The sequence below is a fragment of the Pteropus alecto genome, unplaced genomic scaffold (genome assembly GCF_000325575.1).
Source record: "Pteropus alecto unplaced genomic scaffold, ASM32557v1 scaffold189, whole genome shotgun sequence".
In the NCBI taxonomy this organism is placed as follows: Eukaryota; Metazoa; Chordata; class Mammalia; order Chiroptera; family Pteropodidae; genus Pteropus; species Pteropus alecto.
The window spans coordinates 385559-401632 of record NW_006442117.1 but is presented as its reverse complement, the minus strand read 5'-3'; positions in this window follow the sequence as shown (position 1 = coordinate 401632).

The following is a 16074-nucleotide window of genomic DNA, read 5'->3' as shown; positions in this document are numbered from 1 at the left end:
CCCGGAGCAGGGTGTGGGCCCCACGGCCGCCTGGCGGCCGCGCTAACAACCTTTCATTGGAGAGCCCAGCAGAAGCGACACGTAAACACCGGCCGACACGGAGCCTCGGTGCCCAGGTGACAACGGCGAGAGCCGAGGACTGGGCACACTGGAGATGGACGACGTGCTCCGTCGCGCCCTGCGGGACGTGCCTTTCGCGCGTCACAGTCTCTGGTGTGTCACGATGTCGACGACCCGGATTTGTTAAAATGTGGCAGTCTCCTGCTTTTTAATTGTTTATTAAGCTGTTTACACAATGGTCAGTCCCAAGGAAACATCAGAGCTGGCTGTTGTTTCTGTCCGCAGACCAACCATTTGCAGCTTGTCAATGGTGTCCCCCGCCCTCCCCCCCAGCTCGCAGGGCCTCCGCCTGCCCCCGGGAGCAGGTGTCCTCCCCAGTAGGAGCCTCTTTTCACGGGTTTGGCACTGGAGTTGGAAGCTTTTCTTCAGTCCAAAAGCGAATAAGACAAAGATGCTACAGAACAGGGCGTCCCCGGCGGAGACACTGGAACCGGCCCTCACGGTGGAGGCGGCTCTTCCCTGGAGGCTGGTAGGTGGGTGGCGGGCGTTGTGTCCAGCACTTCGAAGCAAAGCAAAACCTGTGCCCTGCCCCCGCCCCTCCCGGCACCGGCGTCGGCGGGGCTGGGCGGGCGCCATTCAAACCCCTCGCTGCCACGAAAGACCCCCTCCCCAGTCCTGGGCGCTTGCAGCCGGACCGTGCGGGACCCCCTGCGCCAGATGCGCTGACGTGGGCCTGCACCCCCCTCCCCCAGACCAGGGGTGCGGGGGCAAAGCCATCAGCAGGAGGGCCGCCGCCCTGCGGGAACCCTAACTTCCAGGGCCCTCGGCGAGGACTCGGGGCATCCGCCGTCCTACGGCAGCCGCTCTGTAACGTCGACCCGGCTAGTGTGACCCGCCCCCCTGTCCCCTCCACGCCCCCATCCTCAGAGGGGCTCGGAACGCGGGTACAACGACAGTCCTCCACGCCCCCCTGTTCCCTCCACGCCCCCCTGTCCCCTCCACGCCCCCGTCCTCAGAGGGGCTCGGAACGCGGGTTCAACGACATTTTGTCCAAAGCGCTTTGACATGTGACATGCAGGAAGCACCTTTTGCTCCTCTTAAGCCTATTTTTCAATCGGCCATGGCCACCGGCCCTGAGCTGTCGGGGAGACGTGTCCTACGTTTCACGGTCGTTCTCTGCCCCTCCGTCCTCCCCCAGGGCAGCTCCTGGCAGCCATCCGCTGGGGGCTCCACTGGCCTGGGCACAGCTGAGGGTCCCCGCAGAGGAAGGGCGAGGTGGGGTCGTTCTGTGGGGACTCTAAGCCAGGGTGGCAGACTGAGGGCCGTCTCCTGCTTACCCCCCAGGGGGCCAGCTCAGGCTGGACGGCTGTCAGGCTGCGAACAGCAGAGGAGGCTGCAGGGACCGAGGGCTGGCGCTCAGCTGACGAAACGAGCTTCGATGGCTTCGATGGCTTCGGTACGGAGTGCGCGCTGGCTCCCACCTCCGCTTCTCCGCTGACCCGGTCACTTCTGTCCCAGGACCCCGACCCTGCCACCCTGGACCACGCACACCCCGCCGCCCTGGCCAGGAAGGCGGAGGCACGGCCGGGCATGTTTCCCGTGGCGCCTGTGGTCACGAGGGAGCCTGGGTGCTGAGAGGGAGGAAGGCCAGACCCGGGAGAGGGTGACGTCAGCCCGCATTCAGTCCCCTGGGAGAAGGGGGCCTGGAAATGTGGGGGGAGGGTTGACGAGGCTGATCCCCAGCCGCACACACAGCCTGAGGCCCTGTGGGGAGGGGACCAGACGGGCACAGAACCAGGTCAGGGCTGGTCAGGGCGGGGACTTCCTCCCGGCCCCACAGCTGAGGATCAGCTGAGCCTCTGGAAGGAGCAACGCCCTAAATAGAGACCAAGTGTCACACACGTGCTCTGCGAGTCCTTTTTCCTTTTCTCTTTTTATGTATTTTTATTAAGTTGATCGGGGTAACATTGGTTAACACAATTTCATAATTTTCAGGTGTACATTAGCATTTGACATCCGCATATTCTGTTGTGTGTTTACCACCCAAAGGCCAGCTTCCTTCGGCTACACCATACATCTGATCCCCTTTACCCACTTCACCCCCCCTTTCCCCCCTATATCTGACCCCCTTTACCCCGTCTGCCCCGCCTCTGGTCACCACCGGCCCGTGCAGGCCGCGGGCTTTCAGAAGGGGAAGTACCGAAGTGCTTGTGAGGGGCATAGTCCCCTCGGTCACCTTTCAAAGCCACCTGATTTAGCCCTGGGCCCCTGGGCCCTCACGCGGCTCATGCCGCCTGGTCACCCTCCAGCCTGACGAGGCCCCCGGCCACCTCCACCGAAGGTCAGGAAAACACTCTTCGCTGAAGCGAGGCCTTCGGCGATTCCTGCTCCGGCATGAACGTGAACGATCAAAGCCACTCGCCGGCGCCAGCCGTGTCAGTTCGCGAAGCCACAACGAGGAGCCGCTGGCCACGAGGCTCCAACAGCAGCGTTGTGTTGCCTCGTGGTTCTGGAGGCCGGAAGTCCAAGGTCGAGGCCTCCGTCCTTGGGTGTAGATGGCCGTTTCCACCCGTGTCCTCGCGTGGTCACCCCCTGCATGGATCCGTGTCCTGGTCTCCTTATGAGGACACGTGCCGCATTGGATCAGGGCCACCCCGGTGACCCCATTTTAACTCAGTCACCTCTGTGAAGACCTTATCTCCAGAACCAGGCACATTCCGAGGTCCCGGGGTTCGGTCTGTATATCTTCAGGGGACACGGGGGACACGATTCAGTCCGTCCCACCCTCCGAACACACACAGGCCTCCAGGGGATGGTTCCGTTTTCTCAGCCACACTTATTTTTTATTTTTTTGCAGGTGGGAGGCCTTTGAATTGATCTTCTGCAGCTTCGCCGAGGCTCCACGTGGGGGTGCCGTGCCCGCCTCCCCTCTCGGGCTTCGGCTGGGTCCCGATTCCCGGAACAGAGCACAGGGTACGACGATGACGAGTGGGCCGTGCGTTTGTCATGGGAGGAGTGCGTGAGCGTTGCTGGGCCTGGCGTGAGGCCGGCCTCGGCCGGTGGTCACTGAGCCACCAGGAGCCACTGGGGCCTAATCTTCCCGAGACTCGGTTTTCCCGTGGGGCCATCGGGACCGCGGACACGAGAGCATTCGCCCAGCGGCAAGAGCCCCGGGCAGAGGGGGGCACCCTCTTCTGCCACCGCCAGGGTCCCTGACTGCGCCATTATCCGTGATCGTCCACGGTGCTGTCGAAAACTCCTCCGCCTCTGAACCTGCCCAGGCCGTGTCACCCCCAGGTCTGTCACCCCCAGGTCTGTCGGGACGTTCTTCCCACGGAGAGTGGGGGTGGCGAGGGTGGGGAGAGCCTCACATTCCAGTCCGAGTCACACGGTTGAGTGCATCTCTCCGCGGTCACAGCTAACACGTGTCGCTGGCCAGAGACCACGGTTCTTCCCGCCCCCGCCCCGGGTGTCCAGCAAATGGCCAACCTGGGCGCTATCCTGGGGACAGTCCCCGCATAATCTCGGGTTTCACGGTTTTCGGATAAGGTCACAGTTTAACGAAGTCACTCCCCTGCTGCCCCCGTCAGTCCCTAGAGCAGTGACTCACAATTATGGGTCGTGGGGACGGTGCCGTTTCTAACTAAACAGGGGGCCTGACCCCCGGCATCCTGCTAGAAGGTTCTGAGTCTCCTCCCCTGAGGCGTCGCCCTTCCATCTGACCTCAGTGACTACCCTGGGGAGCACCATGCGGGGACCGTCAGCGTGTCCTCCAGGCGTGTCGACAGCACTCGGGGGTGGGGGAGCTCTGCAGGTGGCGAGCGCGTGTGGGAGCAGCCCGCCTCGCCCTCACCCTCACCCTCGCCCTCGCCGAGACGCGTTGGGGAAAATGTGTAGGAAATAAACGTGGACGCGTCTCGATCCTTCTGAGGCCGATGCCAAGCGGACGCCAAAAGCCAGCCCTGGACAGGACGGATGGGCACAGACTAAGCCTCTTCCCCTCACAGGTCGACGACGCACTGATCGAGGCAAACTGGCTGCCTGTGCGCCGTGCCTCTGAGCGGCGAAAGGCTCGCGTGGCCCGAAGCTGAGGACCGAGTACAAACTTGGTGGCTCCAGGGAGCGGGGACGACGGGGGGTTTCGGTGGGGACAGGAGCTGCTGAGGGCTCGGTGATCGCCAGGCTGGCCGTAGAATTTGTAGACGGTTTCATGTTGCCGAATGAATTCGAGTCGGTTTGACATTATTCCAAGACAAATTCGCACTAACTTACCTGCCACCAAAATACGTCACGGTGGGAGGGACGGGGTGGCGTGGAGGGGGCACCGCACAGCCCCACCCAGGCCGAGAGGCCGGGACGGCGCCCATGACTGGGCATCAGCACAGGCCTTATTTCCTCACGCAATTTTCTTTTCCATCCTGTGAAAATCTAAGTGCGTCCACCGAATCCGGTCAAGTATGTGGGTTTCATGCATCGCGTGTGACGTGGCAGGAAAAAACGCTGTCTTCTGGCCTGGCGGGGGCGGGGGGGCCACTAAACTGTCATTTTTTTTTTTTCAGTTATAGTTGACATAGGCTTTGTTTGTTATTCTTTTCCTAGTGCCTCCTGGGCCACTGTCCCTCCACCGGAGCTCAGGGTGAATGTCTGTGAGTCTGTGCACGGGCCCTTTAAGAGGCCTGGTTTCTAGCCACCTTCTGTCTCGCCTGGATGGTTGGAATCCCAGCTGGTTTTCATGGCCAGATGTCATGGGTCTGCTCTTCCTGGCACTGGTGCTCTGGGCTGGGGAGCCCAGTGTGGAGCTGGGACCCCTCCCTCCCCAGCGGGGACCTCTGGAGCTGAGACATCCTTCCCGATTCTCAACTGCCACACGTGAGTGTGGGGCCAGCAGGTTTCGGGTTTCTGCCCCTCCTAGCAGTCTCTATGCGGCTTGCTCTGTGTGTCCTTAGTTACAGGACTTCTGTTCGGCTAGTCTGCAGATGGTTCACCAGGCTGATTGTTCTGTGATTTAATTGCAAATTTAATGTGGTCGTGGGAGGAGGCGAGCACACAATTTACCTGCTTTGCTATCTTGCCCAGGCTCCTAAACCGTGTCTCTAAAAGAAGCACTTTAAAAAATCTAGGTCAATCGTCCACACTCCTAAATGAAGGTGGGCACTGGTAGAGGCCGTGGGGACACTGGGGCCGCAAAGCTGCCCTCGCTGCGCCACTAACTGGGTGGCTCTGGAGCCAGAGGGAAATTTGGGGTTCTTCTCTTGTGCCACCATACGTCTGCCATCTGACAAACGCACACTTTAAGTTTACTATGCCCAACAAGCACACTAAGCTTCAGCCTAATGCCGACGGTGCAGGGTTTCGCCCAATAGTGACATGACTCTGATGGGCTGGCAAGAATCCCACATTCCCGTCAGATCATCCTCCACCCACACCTCTCCGGCCAGTGCCCCGGCCCTTCCGGTGGCCACCGGTGTATCCATCTGTTCCAGCACCTGCCTGCGGTCCCAGACAGGGCTTCCTGGACCGACCTCAATAACATAACCGGCAGGAGTCCCCCATCAATGACCCGGCATCGTCCAGCACTGTGTTGCTATAGTGACAGTCACCCATGAATACATTAAGTGAAAAATAGCCACATTGTAGCAGGCGTACAGTCCCAGCATGACATACCGGTACTGGCTTACGAAGTTTTTTAGTTTTCCCCAAGACTTTTAAAATTAGGAACCAATATGTACTTGCTCGGAACTCAATTTCCCTAGCAACCAGAGAAACGCTATTCCCTCGGGTCGGGGAGGTTAAAAATAACATTGCCTGTGCTACGGTAACCGAATTATCGTCTGTAATATCCGTCTGGTTATTGCAAGTGCCTCAGTCCCTAAATCTCATCTACCACCGAGGGAACCTCTCGAAGACGCCCATGTAATTAGCCTGCACAGAATCACTCGGGCTTCCCCCCTGACGACAGGGTGAACAGATCATGGTCAGCTTGGTCCTCCCTTCCTGTCTTTCTCCTGCACATGCTAGTGTTCTAACCAGAACCACTCGAGATGCTCTGACCGGACCTTGGGCCTGTCCCCCTCCCACCCGCCCTCCCTCCCTTTTGATATAATGAACATACGATAAAATTAAAAAGATCTTAAGGGATCAGCTCGATTAGTTTTGACGACTGTCTATGCAGGGCAGGATATCGAACCTTTCCATCCCTCTGGAAAGTTCTCCCATGTGCCTTTCCACCACCCCCAACCCGAAGGCATCCATGTTCCGAATCGATTGCCACAGATCAGTTTTGTCCCTTCTGGAACTTCAAAACTGGAATCTTACGAAGCGTATGATTTCGTGTACTTCATGGGTGACGATGTCATGATTTTAAAATCCGTTTTTCGGCTGATAGACATTGGAGCAGTTTTCAGTTGGAGATGATCGTGAATAAGGCTCTCAAGAATATTCCGTGCTAGTCTTTTTTGCACACGATTTTTTTTTTTTTTTTGATTTCTCTTGGGCAGATACCCAGAAGTGAAAATGCTGGGTCACGGGGCAGCTGCACATCTAACTTTACTAGAAACAGCCGAACAGTATCTCGAACGGGTCGGACTTTTGGACTCGCCCATGACCATGGACGAGAGCTCCGGTTGTCCCATGTGCTCAGCAGCATTTGGTATCGTCGCTTCCTGGAGTCTGGGATGCGCCGCTGGGTGCGGCGTGGTCTCCCGTCGCTGTCGCTTGGATTTGCGCTTCCCTGCCGACCTGCGACGCTGAGCATCTCTCCGCGGGCTCATTTGCCACTCGCGCGTCTTCTCCCGCGAGGTGACCCTTTAGGTCTTTTCTTCGTTCGTAACTGGGAACGTAGATCGTGCAGAGCTGCAGTTAGCAAAAGCCAAAGTGTGGCAAAGCACGAAGGAGAAACGGCCTAGTTTCTCCACAGATGAAACTGCGTGGAGAGGGGAGGGCGGACAGCCGCGGCCCGTGTCGCCCTCATCCCAGATCTCTTGAATCCGGTCCACACTCCCAGGCGCGAGGCCCACGCGGTCACGGTCCCCAGGGGACTGCGACCCCTCCAGCGTCTGGGAAGGAGCGAGGGGGCGGCAGGTGCCTGAAGCCTCTCTTTATTCCAGAAGGGCTGCCCTTCCCAGGGGCTCCCACCTGCCACTCAGGCAGAACTAGGACCCTGGGACCCCCAGGGCAGGGGGCTCGGCAGGTGACATCTACTGCACATTGCTGCAGCAGGCTGCGCTGCTGGTTAGGGGTTGTGGGGTGGGGTTACAGGCAGGTGCCACTCGTCTCTGGCATATGCGGATGTGTCTTGTCCTGGGGACGGCGCTGGCTCGTGAGAGAGCCCACGGCTGCGTTCACACGAAGCCGCTCACGGCCAGTTTGCCACACGAGGACGCGGCGAGTCTCAAACTCCTCCTCGAATCCTTGACTCAAGGAATATTCTCAGCTCTACGGGTTTGACTTGCTGCTTTCTAGACATGGATGTCCATGAAACCTACAGATGCAGGCGGAGTGCGTTTTCTAGGTGCGTCATATGGCTGAAGAACGAGGTCCCTTTCCTTGTGACTCGAATATTTCTCCTCTCCTTCGGCAGGACACAGGGGGATGCTACAGAGGCGTGGTGCTAGCACATGGAGCCTCAGACTCCGCCGCTCACACGCGGTGACGAGCCGCGCCGGGGGATGAGGCTGAAGGTGGGGTAGGTATTTCTTCGTGTCCCCCACGATCGAGAGAAGATGAGGGGGTGAGGGCAGCCCCGACCCAACGCGGCTGGTGTCCTTTAGAGGGAGGGAACTTGCACCCAGAGGGAAGGTGATGGGGATGGTCGGCGGAGGCTGGACCGGGCGGCTGAGGATGCCAGCCACCCCGAGAGGCGAGGAGGAGGCCGGGATGGGTTCTGCCCTGCGTCTCGGAGGGCGCGTGTCCCCGCCCCCGACACCTTTGTTTTAGACTTCTAGCCTCCGTAGCCGAGCGACGATACAGCTTGTGAACTTGGCGACAGCAGCCCCAGCAAACTGATACAGGGCAACGTCAGGCTCTTAGAAAAATTGATCCGAAAGTTGCGGGTTCCCGAATCTTCCCTCAACATACCCGCCCCCAGTTTCCCCTATAATTAACGTCGCGTATCAATGTGGTACATTCGTTACAATTGACGGGCCACTATCGATACATCGTTATTAACTGAAGCCCACCGATTACATTAGGGCTCACTCCTTGACAGTACATCCTACAGTCCTTGTGTGTGGTTTGTACGTCTCTAACTCATTGGGTTAATACCAAGGGGGCGATTGCTGGATCGGGGAGCAGGATATGTTTGCTTTTGTAGGAAACCTCCAAAGTGCCTTCCAAAGCGGCCGCAGGGTTTTAAGTTCCCACCACCCGCGAGTCGGGGAGGTGATGTCGATTCGCATTCGCGCCAGCGTTCGGGGGTTGGAGCGTATGCAGCGATATCTCTCTGTTGTTTTAACTTGCCAGTCCCAAGGACATGTGATGCTGAGCATCTTTCCATGTGCATATTTGCCATCCGTACATCTTCTTTGATGAGATGCCCGTTCAGCTCTTTAGCTCATTTTTAAGTTGGGCTGTTTGTTCTCTTATTATTGAGTTTGCATATCCTGTCATCTTCTGCGAGTTTTACAGTTTTGTGTCTTACACTTAGTCCTATGATCATTTTGCGTTAAGTTTTGTGACGGGTGGAAAGTCTGTGTCTAAATTCACTGATTTGCACGTATCTGTCCAGCACCATTAGTTGAAAAGATTATCCTTTCTCCGTCGAACTGTCTTTGTTCCTTTGTCAAGGCTCGGTTGGCTCGCTTTGTGTGAGTCTATTTCTGTGCTCTTTACTCCGTTCCATTGATCTATTTTGGTTTTCTCTTGCCGGCGTCACCCCATCTTGATCACTGTGAGTCTTGAAGTCAGCGTCGGTCTCTCCACATTGTTCAAAGCGGGTCGGCTCTTCTGGGCCTTTGCCTTCCCGTGTAAACCTTAAACCTCACAATCGGTTTGTCGGTATCCACCCAATGGCTCGCTGGGATTTTGATTCGAATTGCGTTGCGCCTACAGATCAATTAGGGAAAATCTGACATCTTGACATTTGAGACTTCCTGTCCACATGCGTGGACTCTTTTCTCCATTATTTAGATCTTTGATTTCTTTGATCAGAACTTTGTAGTTCTCCTCATATATATCTTGTACCTATTTTGTTAGATGTATGCCTGAGCGTTTTGGTTTTTTTTTGTTTTTTTGTTTTTTTTAGTGCTAAGGAAAAATTTTTTTTATGGTATTTTTTGATGAAAATAAAGTTAGAAAGCTTGGCACTTGCAGAACGGTTAAGCTGCAATTCCAGACGTGATTCCAAAGGCACAATCCCGAAAGAACAGAATACAGTGCGCTCAAAGGGATAAAGGAACCCCAAAAGCTTGCAGGAAATGCACTGAGACCCACGATGAGAGCCGAGAACGCGGTTCCGGGAGGAGCGGCTTCCTGTGGAGGGAGCGGCCCAGCCGCGGCCCGGACCACCCGCCCTGTGCCTCGGCCTGCGGGTGGCCGGCCGGGGAGAGGAAGGCGCCCCAGATCTCTCTCCCACGGCTCGCACGGCCAGGTGGAGGGGCTGAGACGTCGCGTTGGACAGACCGGGAGACGCAAACCCCGCCCCAAACTCGGCATCTCTCACGCGTGGGGTCGACTGGGGCAGGGCTGTCACTTGCCCGGTGCCGCTTATCAGAATTCTCCTGAAGAGGAAAAAGTCTTCGCTGACAAGCCACGGGTGGCAGAGCCTGAACCTGAGGGCAGGAGTTTCAAGAAAACACATGAGACAAATTGCTGTCGGGTGAAATGAACAGGAATTTGGGGGGGTGGGGTGCTGAGAACAGGGGGGGAAGAGACACAGAGAGGAAAACCAGAGGGTGGCGTCAGAGAACCAGACTCTGGTGCGGCACGTCCAAGTTCACGGCGTTCGCGGCCACTTCCTGGCCCCTTCCTCGCCTTCCTGTTCTGTCCGTGATGTCTGCGGCGCATAACCGCTTTGCGTGCAGTCATGCTTTGGGTGAAAATCCAGGAAAAGAGGCTGAATTGCGTCCACATCTGGGTCGGCACGGAGCACAGAGAAAAGACGCCATGGGAGGCAAAACACGATTGATCTCAAAATTGTCCATCAGAAGCAGCAGTTCAAAGGCCGACGGGACCACGAGAATACAAGCGTCACAGCGTCCACAGGCATCATGGAGAAAATGTCGGACGTGGGGACCGCGTGCTCGCCGAGGTCGCGGAGAGAGGCAAAGGTCTCCTTTTAAAAACGGCGACAACCGATGTCAACTGAGCGTTTATCAAATTTCGGTCTTCGTGTCAAGCGGTTTACAAGCCTTCTCTCCTTACAATCCTGCGAGGATTATACGGAGATTATAATGAGGGCTCTGCTCATTACCTTCACTGGCAAATAAGAAAATTGAGACCTAGAGCAGGTTGTAAAGGGCACTTCCTTGCCAAGGGCACTCAGGAAGTGACCAAGCCAGGACGTGAGCCCAGACCGCCCCACTCCAGAGCCCCGAGCTCACCCACAATGATTTAGGGCCCCTTTTCTGGCGTCCACTGGCCAGAACGAGTCACAGCTAACTAAGAGGTCCCCCGAGTCACAAAAACTCCTGTGGGGGTCACCGAACCCTCTCCCCTTTCCAAAATCCATGGAGCTGACCTCTGGGTCGTGAGAGAAGCAGAACCCAGTCTCATTTTTTAAAGTGACGAGAGCGAACGGTGACCGCGCCGGACGTCACTCCGCGCTCCAGTCTCTGCCTTTCGACATTCGGGATGTGACTTGGTTATTTGTCCAGTGCGCTGTCCCCGGCGGCAGAGATTCTGTTCTATTTTATTTACTGCCGTCTCCTTGTTATTTGGAACACTATCTGGAAAATGACAGGCAGGCAAATATTTATCGAACGAGCCTGACCGTTTAACCAAGAGCACCGCGGTCTGGAGACATCGTGGCAGTTCTTTCAAACAGGCATCTGCTCTGTGGGCCAGCGATTCCACAAGCAGATATTTACCTAAAAGAAACGAAAACACGTGTCAAAAACAAAGGTCCTAGGCGGGAGTACGTATAACAACGTCATCCCGATAACCCCAACTGGACGCGACCCACACGTCCGTGGGCGGGGACACGGATCTCGCTATGCACACCCCTTAAATGGCACAGCCCTCGGCCACGGGGAACGAAGCGCCGCCCGAGGGAAACGCAGTGCGCGTGGACCTCGGCAGCCGTGCGAAAAAGCCTGAAGCTCAGATGACGGACAGTGTCGCGTGGTGTCGCCGGGCTGCGGAGAGCGGACCGGGCGAATCCTCGGCGGGATTCCGGGGCGGGCGCTCCGTGGGGGCGCCGGCGTGGACTGGGGGGCCTGGGGGGCTGTCTGGGTGGCAGAGGTGTTCGCTCTCTAATTCTGGTGGTCACACAAATGGAAACACGTCCCAAAACTTATCAAACGGATCACGTAAGGGGCATCTGCGCATCTTACGGCGTGTAGCTTATACCTCGATTTAATAAACAAAAACAAAACCTTGTTTTTTAAATATTAGCCGAAAAGAGTTGGAGAATCGTTTTTTTTCTCCCAGAAAGCAGTGGATCTAGTGGAAATAGAAATGGACAGGCTGGGAGACCGCAGAGGCTCTGCTCACTCACAGGTAATTTGGGGCGTGTGATGCTCGCCTGATAGAATTGTGTCAGTGTAAAGTAAGGTAAGGGATCTCGTAGGCTCAGCGTCTTAGCATCTGGCACAAAACAGTGTTCCCAAACTGCTAATTCTCTCCCTCCCTATTAAAAATGAAAGACGATTCTCCATCCTGATTGCTTCGCTCCGGCTAAGTCAAGGTTTTGGCTGTCTTTCCTGCCCACTGGCAATTTTCTGAGTGTGCCTCTGCTCTTCAGAAACTGAAAAATTCAGTCTGTGGGACCACAGCTGCTTTTGACCTTGACACAAAGCAAAGCTGGGTCGAACTGAATCCATTTAGTTGAGAGCAAGGTTAAAAGTCATTGCTGAAGTCTGTCCCCGAGACTCCCGCGCTGTCTTGTCCTTGTAAGCAGAGAGCGACAGGAGCTGCTCAGGGACGAGGCGCCCCCCGTCCCCCACCCCTGTGCTCGTTCCGCTTCTCGGGGTAAACCTCGGGGCGGGGGGGCGAACGCGGGTGGCACGCTCCTTCACCACCGTGGACCGTGTGGGTGACGCCCTGTCCCGTAGAATGGCTTCTGACCTCTGAGGCTGGCACTGAGTGATCTTAAGTCTCCGGTGTGGCCCCCTTAACTCGCTCCCCGAGGGGCACCGTGACGCAAGCAGGGTCGCAGCCCCCGTCAGGCTGCGAGGGCCAGTCCCTCTCTCCTGCAGGAACCAGGAGGACAGCACGGCACGGGGCCCTGGGAGGCCACGGGTGGGGGGCAGGTCTGACACCTCGAGCCCACGTCTGAGAACCTGGGGATAATGTGACGTGGGCGGACCTGTGATGACTCAGAATCGGGTGGCCCCCGGCTGACCAGAGGAGTCCCAACGACCTAGCTTCGGGGGTGTATGGCAGGGTGACAGACAGCTCCACGCCCCGAGTTCTGACCCCGTCTGCCGCTCTGCCGGGCCGTCCCTGCTCACGTCCCTCGGGGGCAGCTCGGTGCCTCCTGTGCATCCCTCCACGGTGAGACTTGACCCCTGTGTAGCCAGGCCGGATGGACCGAGCGCTTCTGGAACCAAGGAGAAGTGGCTAACGGGATCCACCCTTCCCTGGGGCCCACAGCTGCCGCCCCTCCCGCCTCCATCGGCAGCCCCGGGACCCCCGAGGCCTGATGCTGCCTTCTGGGATGTCCTCGTCGGCGTCACGGGGCCCCACGGGGTTGAAGAACAGGGACACGGCCCTGGCCCGCGGCCCCTCTGGGGAACGTTCTTGTGCAACCGCTGACCGAGAGTTTGGGTGCCCCAAGCGGGGCGTGTCAAGTTAATTTTCCAGTCTGCAGGCGTGAGCGAAACCCCACTAAGCTGAGGAAAACTGAAACCAGGGCTCGAAATGCCGTCCCCTCCCGACCTGGAGGCAGGGAGAGGCCCCTCTGTCCTGCGAACGTCACGACGTTGGGGACACAGGCTGGTACGGCCTCCCGCGACTCCCGACAGCGGCTCAGAAGTGACTCTTCCTGAGTCAAAACCTGCAAAATTATTTGTTCCCAAAGTCAAGTTGATCCGTATAGATTTTGCAAATTCCGTTAGTATTGGATATAAAAATCAGAGGATGGAAGGCTGAATCGCAGGGTTAGAGACGCGAGGTGGCCGGGCCGGACCGCGAGTGTCACACTCGGCACTTTGCCGTCACGGTGACGCCGCACCGTCCGTCCACCGCTCACTCGTCCCGCGTCTTGTTTTCGGTAGAAATCGTCACCAGATCCGTCACCTTTCTCGAGACATCTTAGGCCTTAGTCTTTTAAAATAAGTAATGTCGCCCGAGAGCAAGATGTTGAGCGTCATCACTTCATAGTCTTATAAACGATCGTCTCACGGTGACCTTGAGTTCCTAATTCCGTCACATCCATGCTCTGCCAGTTTGTCTCGTGCTGCAGGAGGCACTCAGAAAATCATTATAACATACTTATTTTAATAAAGAAGACGGTTTGAGGCCATCTACTAAAAAATGGTTATGCTAAGTCACAAACTGCCTGTCTTTGAAATCAACAAAAAAACCTACATGTTTTACATTTTCAAAGTAACGAAGCTGTGTGCAGCGGCCAGGCGACCCCTGGGCGTGGGGTCATCAGCCTGAACACGGCGGCCGGCGAGTGGACTCACACGGCAGCTCACCTGGCATCTGATCACAGGACCCTCTGCCCTAAAATGGTTATGCTAAGTCACAAACTGCCTGTCTTTGAAATCAACAAAAAAACCTACATGTTTTACATTTTCAAAGTAACGAAGCTGTGTGCAGCGGCCAGGCGACCCCTGGGCGTGGGGTCATCAGCCTGAACACGGCGGCCGGCGAGTGGACTCGCACGGCAGCTCACCTGGCATCCGGTCACAGGACCCTCAGCCCTAAGGTGCTGACGAGATGGTAGGACGGTGACTTGGAAGCCCCCCTGTGACTTCTGTGGGTGGCCCGACATCGACATCGGCGTGACCCACCTCACCAGCCCGCCTGCTTCCTGGAGGGTGGGCCAGCCTTCTCCTCCTGTCCCCAGGGAGAGCTGCGGGACAGCTCCCAGCACATGGTGGCCTTCTCATCCCCCCCAGGCCCCACCCAGCGACGCCCTCTCCACGGGGTTGCCAGGCGGAACCCTAACACCTGCTCAGGTGCAGCTGCGACCTCCACCTGAAGCCCCCTGGGCGACAGCGCTCTCTAAGACCCATCTCGTCGTCCTGCGCTGTGACCCTGCTCCCTCCCCCTACGAAGCAAAGTGACTCACTTTTCCCTAAGGCCCCCTGGGCGACAGCGCTCTCTAAGACCCATCTCATCGTCGTCCTGCGCTGTGACTCTGCTCCCTCCTCCTACGAAGCAAAGTGACTCACTTTTCCCTAATGCCTGGTTTATCGGTTTTGTTTTGGGAACCTGGAGGGAGCTCGCGAACATTCACTCTGGTTCTCGGGAGCAGGAGCGCTTGGGATGTGACAGGGAGGTGACGCCCGCGTTGACCTCGTTAGAATGAAGTGGACAATCCTTTTCGTTTTAACCTCGTTGCAATTTTTCTAACCTCTGTGAGCTCTTCTGCTTTAATAACTACCGGAAACGTTAGAGACCAGAGTTGCTCGGATTGAGTGGCTCGTTGTCACCGAGGGCATCCCGATGTTGTTACGGTGCTTATTAAAAACGGTGCCGCTAACGACGGTGGAGAAATGGCCGGAGGTGGCACCGCGCGTGACGGCAGCGCCAGGGACAGTGTCCCTTCTCGTGATCCTCGTGTCTTTCCCCTAACGAGAGAGCAGATTACAGCCTGCCTGAGGTCTGGTAGCGGGTCTGCTGCACAGGTTTCCGGGTGCCCAGCCTTTCACGGACAGCCCTGAAAGAACCATCTGGCTGTCACTCTCCCTGCGAGAAACCTGAGGGACAGATGTGGCTTCAACACCGAGTCCGTGATAATATACCGGTTTGATCATCTCGGGAGAGTGTGAACCTGCAGCTCCAATTTACCCCGTAAGTCGTGCCTTTCAGCTACAGGTTTGTCAATACGGGAATGCTGGACACGTCGCCTCTCCAGCAGAGAGCATCTCTCTCTATTTCTAGAATACCTGAGTTTCTACCACTCGGTAGTTCATAATTTTGTGTTTAACACCAGCCTCCGACCGCGGCTTTCCCTTTCAAGGCGCGTGCACGGCGGGGTGGCGCTCGCAGGGGACCCTGTCTTTCGTTGGCAGAGTGGAGGGGGCCGGGCGTGCTCGGAGGGGGCAGGGAATCAGCCCCAGCTCCACAAACAACCCCGTTTTCTGAGAAAAGCGAACTTGCGATGTGGAGTTTTTTCCTTCAGTCTCGACGTGTCCACATGTTCACTTGTTGAAAAAAATTGATTTCAACCCTCGGAATAAAACGTAGCTTGAAACACTAATCAGAGTTATTTGTTTTGCTTTCCAGGGGTCTAGCTGCACTCAATTATTTTGTGGGAATATTAATTACCTAAACCACTCAGAAGAGAAAAAACATTCTGGGAGCAGAAGCTACGTTCTCGTCTTCTTTCTCACGTCCCTGGGTCCCTCCCCCAAATTCTCGCTTGCCCCCCGGGCCCCCCATCACTGCCATGGCTCTGCTCTATTCTCGCCTTCCTTCCTACACACCTGGCAAGAGCCCCCTGCGGTGGAGCCCGGCCCTCTGCGGACCCCGCGCCCGCCCGGGCAGCTGAACGTCGGAGGAGGAAGACGCAGGGTGTCGGCAGCTCCCACGTGCTCAGCCGCCCACCCAGGGGTTCTTCAGTCGGGGGCGGGGGCGGGGTGCCTCCCTCCTAGAGAGCTGATTTGACTGTTCTCACCCTCTTTCCTGAGACCCTCTCCAGGGGTCCTGGACTCGGGCTGCGCACTGTAACCACCTGGAAAC